The following is a 10,223-nucleotide window of genomic DNA, read 5'->3' as shown; positions in this document are numbered from 1 at the left end:
ATAACTATGCAAATTTGCGAAAGAATTGATTGCTAAGCAGAGTAAAGGACAAGTTATAAGCATGTTGTTCTGTTTAATCGTGCAGGTGTTTTCGTATACAAATATTTGTCAGCCAAACCCTGGGAAATGCTTATTCCTTAAATCTATAAACTAGAAGAAGAAGGAAAAGAAAAAGATGACACTGTGCTCAGGCAGTGGAAGCCAGAAGGAACTCCATTTTTCATTTTTAGTGCATCTGTAAAGGTTTTTTTTTCTTTCTTTTTTTTTTTTTTTTTTTTTTTTTTAAGTTCTTCAAGGTGATTCATAGTGCTGGTACTTACAGAGATATATGAGCTCAAGGCTACCCATTTAAAAAGCCTGAGAAACTAACTTCAAGGGGATATCTCTGAACAATCCATTTAGGCAGATACACTGCTGTATCTGGGTGCGTTTGCTTATTTATTTATTTTATGGTCAAAGAGATATGGTAATGCCATAGGATTGGCTGAGTGCTGCTTAAAGTTTGAGCTGATGTCAGAAAGTGCCAGGCAAAATGACAGGGGAAAGTGTATCCCTTATTCATCTCATGCAATGATGGCTGTTTTGTTTGGAGCCACTGGAATGATGCAAATAGAGCTATTTTTTTTTAATGTTTCACAGCAGTCTCTTCCCACGCTCTGATGCTTGAAAGGGCACCCCACAGACAAAATTTGATTTATGCTACTTTTTAATTTATATATGTGTTTTTGTTTATTTAGCTTATGAAGCATTTTTGTTTTCAATCTTTATGATTCCTTTAGCCATGCAGTATCTTTTTGCTATTAGGACACATAATAGGCAAATATTCATCTGTTATATGAACAGCCATTCTGTTTAATTTCCGAAATGTTTAAAATGCATCAAAGAAACTTCAACACAAAAAGCATTTAAGAAACAACATCAACAAAACATTGAGTAGGTTTGGGCAGGAATACAATAGCTGTTTGTTTTTTTGTTTGTTATGGATTTGTTTTGTGTGAATGTGTGTGTAAGGAGGAAGAAGTGTCGCAGGCATGAAAGAGTGGGGAGAAGGCAGGGCTGGGGCTCTTCTTTATCCCCATTTGTCCATGACCCAGGATTTACGACCTGAAACACCGGAGGCAAATGCTGTATGAAGCACTGCACCCTGGATTTCTCAGCTCCCAGGAGGAGCAGGCAAAGGGCTGCTGCAAGGTGTGGGCATGCTTGATCTGCCCTGCTGGCACTGTGCTACTGGGGTTGAAACACAAAACATGCTCTAAGCTGGGCTCTGAAACCCCAGTATTTCATCCCATTGTTTCCCAAACACAAAAATTGAAAATCCTTCTTGAGGGGGTGAGGAACTGGAAAAAATGGGTTTGAGTGCCCTTCAGGAAAATGGGAACAGATCCTGAGTCTGCCACATCTTGTGTGCTTGGATCTCGGTGCCATGGCCCAAAGAGGGGAAGAAGGGGCATTTCTGCGGTTCTTTGGCTTCTTTCTTCTCCTTAGAGGTAGACAAATAAAATGTGCATGGGCTTTATGGACTAAGACTAGAAAAGAAATAAATCTTACACTCAAGTCAGTCTGAACTGATTTGGTTACAGCTGTATTTGGAAAGACACATGAAGCTAATGGTTAGTCAGATAGCTGCCCCATTTCATCATGTTAAGTAATCAGGGAGAAAGCAAATCTACAAAGTGTCCCAGTTGTGAAGCAGCCCAGCGGTGCCGTGTCTGCAGCCTGCTTTCCAGGAGGAAGAGGTATGCAAAGAGGCACTGACAGCAAGGGGACAAAGTTGGACCAGACTGGCTCCTTGTCAGACCCTGGGAAATGAGAAAGCAGAACGTGCCCCTCCCCGCCCCCCCTAGACATCAGCTTTAAAATGACATTTTCATGGAGTGTGAAGCAGAAGATATAATTTGTTTCTTCTCAACACTCTTCATGCCATCATCTGTAGCAGATTAATTATGCTATGGCCACGAGATTACAGGAAACTTGGGGTGGTCGATAAAGAAAGTGTTTCGGTTATTGCTCTTTATAGGGTCCTGTTATTTTTCTTCCTTGCCAGCTCGAGGTAATATCTTGATTGCCGCCAGTTTGTTTGATGTCAGGGCCAGCACAGTGCTGGCTTGACATGTGCACTAAGCACGCTGACAGCAGCGAGGAAGTTCATTGACGCCGGGATGGCAAGAAATGAATGGACTCCAGAAGCAGTAAAATGCACTCTTAGTACATCACAGTGGAGGCTTCACTTTCCCGTGAGATACTGGGCTATTACTTGTCTGTGAGACACACTTCAACACATTGTGTCAAATGGCAGAATCATGAGAAAACTTGCGAAGTATTCCCATTAAGGCTAATTGATTTTTAAATACTCTATTATCCAAAGTTGGCATCTAATTATTTCTTTCAAGATCCTGACACGTTCCTGGTAGTTGCAAGAAGCAATGATTGTTCCGAATGCAGCTCTGTGGTGGGCAGCAGAGCATCCATCTGAAAGGGAAAGACGAGGCTTTTTATATTTTTCCTAGCTGACATGTCTGAGGCTGCTGCAAGAGGAATTGTGGTGCAGTAAAAAGACGTGTGAGATGAACTGATGGGAAGCTTGGGGATGTAGGCAGGCTCCAGCTGGAGCAAGACTTCTACACAGAGATCAAACTGTTCTGGCAGATAATTTATTACCTTTCTCAAACAAATCAGGTTGGCCTTAGGGTCATTAATGTTTATAGTGAAGCCCTAATTAAGCAAATATAAACCTTATGCTCAGCAGAGATCGCATTAAAAAAGAAAATAATCACATAGTCTTTCTTGTGCTTGCCTCTCCCTCTGATTTTGTGATGACAATATTAATTGACTAACAGCAACAAAATTCACATCAAATGTTGGAGAAACATCAGGGCCAACCAGTGTTGTCATCTGTAGTGAGCACAGCTTGAATACAGAGAGCTGCTGGGCCCAGCCCTCCTCTGACTTGTGTTTTGAGCATCATTTTTGTCTGTACGAGAGTGGTGTGAAATGCTGTTAAAGCAGAGGACACGTTTCACCTTGCTGTAAATGACTTCCCAAGGTGTCTGTGCTCCTCCGTGCGGAAACAAGCCCTCACGTGCTGAGCTGTTTGTGTCCGGGAGCTCCTTGTGGTATTAAGAAAGTGGTAGGGGAAAGGCAAAGGTAAGAAGTCTTGGCCCCCGTGTCCATATGTGTGCACGCTATCCTAAAAAAATCTCCTTGCAAGTGTCCTCTGTACACAGGACACAAGTAAAGGAACATAAAATGGCAGCTGTGTGGCAGGGGGAAGACGTGTCATCATTAAAACATGCAGAAAAATCAGCTACCTAGGCCATGTCTGTATAATATTGTCATGTAGCTCATATTCAATCACAGGGGGGAAAAAAAAAGTGAAATTGCTCTGATTTTAACAATTTGCTGTTTGAGATACAACAATTTCTTCTCAATATCCTGACTCGCCATACTAGTTGCTTCATACTTAATGCTCACTCATGCAGGCAGCCAGAAATAAAGTATTTCCACAGATTAAAACTGCCTCAAACACATATGGGTTTGGTTTAAAAGAAATAGATGGAGTTTGAAACTATAACTATTTCAGGAAATGAAATACAGTTTTGCGTTTTTGTAAGGTCTTTAAATATTTTATGAAGTACCAATGTTTGCTTGTATTTTTTTTAAACACCCTCTTATGTATTTTATTATGTACTTTAGTTGGAAAGACACCAAAAGGAGGGGGAGGAGGAATCTTACACCTATGTGCAGAACTGGGTTACCAACCTGTATTATTATAGCAGGAATATAGGGACATAACAGGGCAAATACTGTTAATTTCTTGTGTTTATTTGTTAGGCACATTTCTTTGATTAAAAATACACAAATATTTGGTAAAAGAACATTGCCCTAGGTAAGATGAAGTAACTGTGTAGTCTGGGCATGAAATAAATGTTCTGTAAAAGTGTCCTTTAATCTAATTGCCTAATTACCTTTGCTCTTTATCTGGAAAGACTCATAAGAAGGTGTTCAGGACAAGTGATTATGCTGGGCTGGTAGGAGCGTGTTGGATCACACAAGGCAGATAACTGGGTAAGACCAGGCCAGTTTTGGCATCCACATGCAGAGCCATACAGTGTAACTACAAAACAGCATGTTCTTAGTCTGTGTTTTCTCTGGGTAGTAGTAGCAGGAACACTGTGTTCATTTAAATTAAACCAGTTCCTTGGATAATAACAAAGTAATTAAAGAAGCCACCGAGGAAAAAGAGCCAATTTATTTGAATCATGTTCATCAAAACTACAACAAGTGCCTGAAGGTACAAAATAATGTAGTTAAGATGGCAGATTGATGATTTTTAAAAATGCATCTTGATATTAATTTAAATTATTGTCCCTAGTCCGAGAATAATAATGGATGTGAATATTTAATTTTAGGATAGAGACGATTCCTTCAGCTAAGTTAAATTGAAAGAAAATGGGTATAGATGTTGTAAGTCCACTTGGTATCCAAACCAATCTATTAAAATCTGGTCATTTTAATGTATTTCTATATTCATAACTCTCACTGTAATTGCAAGAGATGTACATGTACAAAGAGATGCTTTGCTAGATGACTTGAAATTAATATTATTTGATCCTGTGATATGTCAAATAGAGCATAAAAACCCCTGCATTTGAAAACAGGGGGAGCCTTCTCTTGTGGATAGGGTCTCCTGCACTTAATTTATGGTTCTCATGTCAATCATAACTGAATACCTAAAGGAGATAGAAAAGAAAGGTTTGATATCTTGTACCCCTTCAGTTTCAGTGGTGTTACTCTGGTTTAGTTTCATCGTGCGCTCATGGAATCACAGACAATAAAACAATTTTCTTGGCCAATTCTTAGCAGTTTGCCTGAAGGTTGGGCCATCTATAACAGCCTGATCTCAAAACACAAACCAGGCTGCCTTAGATTGCCTGTCACCAGGACGAGGTGGTCTTATTGGTCTATTCCTTCTACATACGCTATCCAGCCTCTTAACATGAAGGTGGTATGTTTTTGTTCAGCAAATGCTTTTCTTTGGAATAGTGGGTGGCATCCCACCAGAGCTTTACAGACTTTGGTAAAACATTTTTTGTTGTTCTGTGTTAATGATGACACAACACAATCGAGGTTAGAGAGGATGCTATGATGCAAAAGAATAACAGTGACAATGGTTACAAGTGGTAACCTGCGAGTGACCTTGTAACTCTCTCCTGTATGTCTCTTTTTGGGCTCAGTCTGAATTGCAAGACTTAACTAATTTACATATATATATATATATATATATATTTTTTTTTAATTTCAGTAACAGGTGTTACAGAGGTCTCCTGTGCTCGTGTACCTGTGCAGTAGTCCTCCACGGAGATTTCCCTGGCTATCCCTGAGCTTGGTGGTCCCCGTACTACTGAACAGATTCCCAGGCTCTAGCAAATTAGACAGCCTCCTAATTTATTTTAACATTACATCCACAAGACAAGGAGTCAAAGACTTGGGGACTTGTGTTATCATTATATATTCAGCTTTATCATCTAGGCAGAAATAGCTCGTGCTTAATTCAGGGAAGGAATCTCAGTATTTCTGTCAATACCCAACCTCAGTTTTTTTTCTCCTCAATAATCTATCCTGAATACATCATTTCAGTTCATCTGCCACCTACCATCAAACTTGGTATTCTCAGGCAAGCTCATAGAGAATCCACTTACAAGTTTATTCATGTTAATCTAGGGTCACAGGCGGTACAGACACAGGCCGGGGCAGGGAGCTGAATCTGTCTTACTGGCACTGATGGATGACTGGCACAGAAGGGCTGTTGCTGTCAATGGATACAAGGGAGAGATCCATTCTTATTCTCCTTAATATCTTTGCAGTGTATGGCACTGTTGACCTTATGTCAAGTCTGACAGGTGGCATGAATCCAAAGTAACTCGTCAACTAGACAAAGACCCATTCTTTTTCTAGTCCCTTTCAATGTCTACATGCATCCAGCTACTGAGTGAACTGGGTTTCAAAGCCAGTGATATACAGATGGCACAGAACTGTACATCTCCTTCCCTATGTACGAATTCTTTGTTACCACTGAGGTTTCTGAGTGCTTGGACATGGTCCACTGCCTTGCTTTTCTAGAATATTGACAATATTTGCAGTAAGAATAACTTACTGCCATACAGGAGGCAAAGCTTATCTGTGCAGCAGAAAGCCAGGCACCAATGGCCTTTTAGCTGTGGAAAATTCTTTTAGGGTTTTTAGGTTATTAAACTAATATGAAAATGTATATATACATATAGGTTAGTGTAAAATAGTACAAAGTAGATATTAATAAGAAACATGCCATAATTGTTGAGGGTAAAAGGATATAGCTGTATTGATTTGAATACCAAGGGCAGAAATGGACGCTTCACTCTTGCATTTGGGTTTCATTATGGACAGTAGGCAGAAACATCACACACACACAAACAGAGACATCTGAATCTAAATACTTTCACCTTATTGCAAATCATACTCTGATGAACTGCTTTATTACACTCCTCCACTGAGTGCTGCATACTGATTGATGACAGATAAAAGCTGGCCCCAAAAACTCATCTGGCTGTCTGAAAAAAAGAAAAAAAAAAAGAAAGAAAAAAAAAAGAGTGTTTCTTAATAAAGTGCTGCCTTGCATCATAGAGGCTTTAATCCAAAATAGCAAGCAAAGGGGAATATGAAGCTGAAGAAGTGCTCTGGGTCATTGTTACTCCATCTTTACCTTCCCATGCTTTAAACCATCGGTGTCCCATGCAGAGCACAGCCCAGTGTCAGATGTGCTGTCTGACCTTGAGCTGCCTCTGCTCAAGCCCAGGATTTGTTTAACAGTTGATCTGAATTAAACAGGTGAAGTTCTTTGTCCCTAACCCTGGCATTCACCAGGTATTAACCTGTGTCTACAGACCTTCTAGCACAGGGCATAACGTGTACTTCTGTGAAGCTTTGGTCTTGGGCACAATTAATTCTGGGTTAATTTTGACCTATAAGGCCCATCCTGCTTTGAGGGCTGTATACATTAATAAGCTCATTGCCTTTCAACTTGGCAGATACAGCATCTAAAGAGACAAGACTTGATGTGTGCATCTGGCTGGGGGTGAATGCACATGGGATGGGTTTGCAACTGTGCAACTGCCAGCTAACCATCTGGTATGATCTGTAAGGGAGGGTGGTGTCAAAGTGCACCCTCCTTGCCGGGCCCTCTGGAAATCCACACCTGCGTCTCAGTGCAGGACAACTTCAAGAAAAGTAGCTGCATCACCTGGAACTAGTTTCTCACCCTCTCTTTTAACAGATCCCAGGTCTGTTGTTTCTCAAGATCAGCTTTGGGACTCCTTTTCTTTCCCTCAGGTGTTAATTTTCCTTTTTATTATCATTATTTATTTATTTTCAGTGTTGGTTATTGTGATGGACAAAGGCTTTCTTGCTTTGATGAGGCAGGTTTCGATATGCTGGCTGACACACACCAGCTTAGCATCTGTGTAGCAACAGGGATGCACTGTGGCTTGTCTCAAAGACAGCTGTAGAAAGAGCACTTTGTGCAGGGATTTTCTACATCTCCGTTAAAGAGTGCAGCCTTCTGTGTGTGCAGTCCATGTACACACAGGGTGAATAGTGTCCCTTTGTAAAGTGTGTATGTAACCCTCTTTCTCTCACCTCTGCTACCTAATGGTTCTGCTGTTTTTCAGGCTCTCTATATCCATCCAAGTGAGACAGGATTTCCTGCAAAGCTAACACCTCTGGAGCTGCTTTTCTTATTTTTTATATATTTTTTTTAATTTCAGTGGGGCAATTTATTTACTTATTTTAAAATATTCCCTTCATGAAGCCTTTACACAGAGGCTATCATTTCATTAAAGTGCCTGCTACCTTTGGCAGGACGTGGGTTTTACAAGTATGAAGAGCCCTGTGAAAGGACAGTCTTTTCCAGAACTGCATCTCACTGAGGACTCCAAATTTTCTGAAAGCTTTGCTGTTCCCTCACACTCTGTGAGCCTTTTCTTCACTGCCAGTATCATTCACAGACTTTCAAGGGAAAAATAGGGGTGATACCAGCCAAGTTATCTGCCCCAGGGGCGCCATGAGCCCTTCCTGTTCCTGCCCATCTTCCCCTGGGCCCTCTCCCCACCCCAGCCATGGACCAGGACCCTATTTCAGCTCAGCCCGGGGCCATCAGCCCCTGTCCTGTTGTAACTGTGCCTTGCCGAGCCCTGCCTCCTGCTGTCCTGCCTCCCCGCTGGTTTTTAGAAGAGACCCCGTGGAAATCAGTTCAGCTTTAACCCTGCAGATACAACTCTGGATGTTCTTGTTATTCATAGGTATTTCTGGTTCTCTTCTAGAAGGACAAACCAAAATCATGGTACTATAAACCTGGTTTTGTCCTCCTTCTGGTTAAAAGATTTCTCTATTTGTCTATCGTCTATTTGTCTATTGTCTATTTGTCACAATTAGTCTAAATTGTGTTTTGTGATAGGTAAAATCAGGTAACACACAAAGAAGACCTCAATTTAATGTGCAGTTATTAGGATGTTCAAAACAGGGTGGTGAATTATGTGGATAATATACTACAGTGTAAATCAAGGTTTCCTTGAGAATGCTTCTGCCCTGTATAAGCTTTCTTTTCATACTGGGTGCAAGAGGCCTGGGATAGCATGGATATGGAAAACACAAATAACACAGCTATCTCATTTTCCAACATTAACACCTTTTGTGCTGTTCTGTCACGCTACTTCTGGAACAATATAAAATCTCAGACATTGGTTTTAAGTTAGTCTCTGTTTTAGGGCTTTAGATAACAGTCCTGGAGAACATGGTTTTGCATTCACCATTTGCAGAGGTTGTTTCATCCTCAATTATCATATGTGGGATACTGAGCTCTGCCAACCGTATACCTGATTTTGTACTCCGACAGTCACTGAAAGCTTATTTCAAAATATATATAGATGCTAGTTTTTGTTTGTTTGTTTGTTTTTGGTTTTGTTAACAGGAGCACATGACTCTTCAGGACAGGAGAATTAAGTAGCAGCGCTACCAGATGCCCATTAAAACCAAAAAAGAATACGACCTTAACATTTGATTGGCAGACCCTCACTAACAGTATTATTTCCACTTAACTGCCTTCCAGTTCTGGTATATAATTTAAGAATATTCATATTATTTACTTACAATAATTTATAATTTAGACCTAATAAAAACCTTTATGTTTCTATTATTGCATATGTTTTTGTCATCTTCCTTGCCATGGAGATTCAGACTATTCAGATTACAAAACAGCCATTGATAGCAGACAAAATAATGAATATAACATATAATCTTAGCATGCAATAGCTAAATAATAGCTGATAACAAATAATGAAAATAACAATACAATAAGGGATTAAGCCAGAATTTATGCAGAGCAAACTCACTTTTCTTGTCCAAATGTTTCTAATTTCCCCTTGATACTTTAGCAACTTTATTTTCCAATGACCATAATAAAAGTCTGGAATCGTACTGGGCTGCCATGGGGCTCTGCCCATGCTGTGAACTGCAGACAGCATTGCACGGTGCTGAGCTGGTCATCACTTTCTGGGACAAAGCAGTGGAGCGATGTAACAAGAAACCTCATCAACAGGGGAATGCCATGGGATTAAATGCTACCAAACTCTTTCTCACTCCCAGCTATTACCACTTCTGTCTGAAAATACAGAATGTAAAATGCTTTCCCCTCTGCACAGTCTCTCAGAGGATTGATAATTGCATTTGGTAATGTTTGTAACACAGACTAAGTGAGAATGGATGCCTTTCTGTGCCCTTCAGGAGTAAGTGCTTGGGCACTGGACTGCTTGCTAGCATCACCAATATGCATGACTGAGAGACACACTGGTTATTTATAGATGCAAGAAAGTGGAGTGTTCAGCTTGGAGGTAATTCACACACTTCAAAGCATGTTTCAGAACTAAATATTTAAATTCTATTTTCCCTAGAGAAAAAGAAAAGAAACTTGATAAATTTTCCCTGTGGAAATTTTGATTTTGCAGAAACTGCTTTTCTGTCAGAAAACATTTTATTGAAAAACCTCCTGAATTGCTCTGGGTGCTCACATGAAAGTAAGGAAAAGAATATGTATTTGCTTGTTTAAGTATTTCAAACAAATGGACATAAAGCTGTTGATTCTCTTTTCAAGAACAAAGCAAATCATTTTCAATGGTATTTCTTTGATTAAA

Source organism: Aythya ferina, assembly GCF_964211825.1.
Source record: "Aythya ferina genome assembly, chromosome: 2".
Lineage (NCBI taxonomy): Eukaryota > Metazoa > Chordata > Aves > Anseriformes > Anatidae > Aythya > Aythya ferina.
This window is presented reverse-complemented; position numbering follows the sequence as displayed.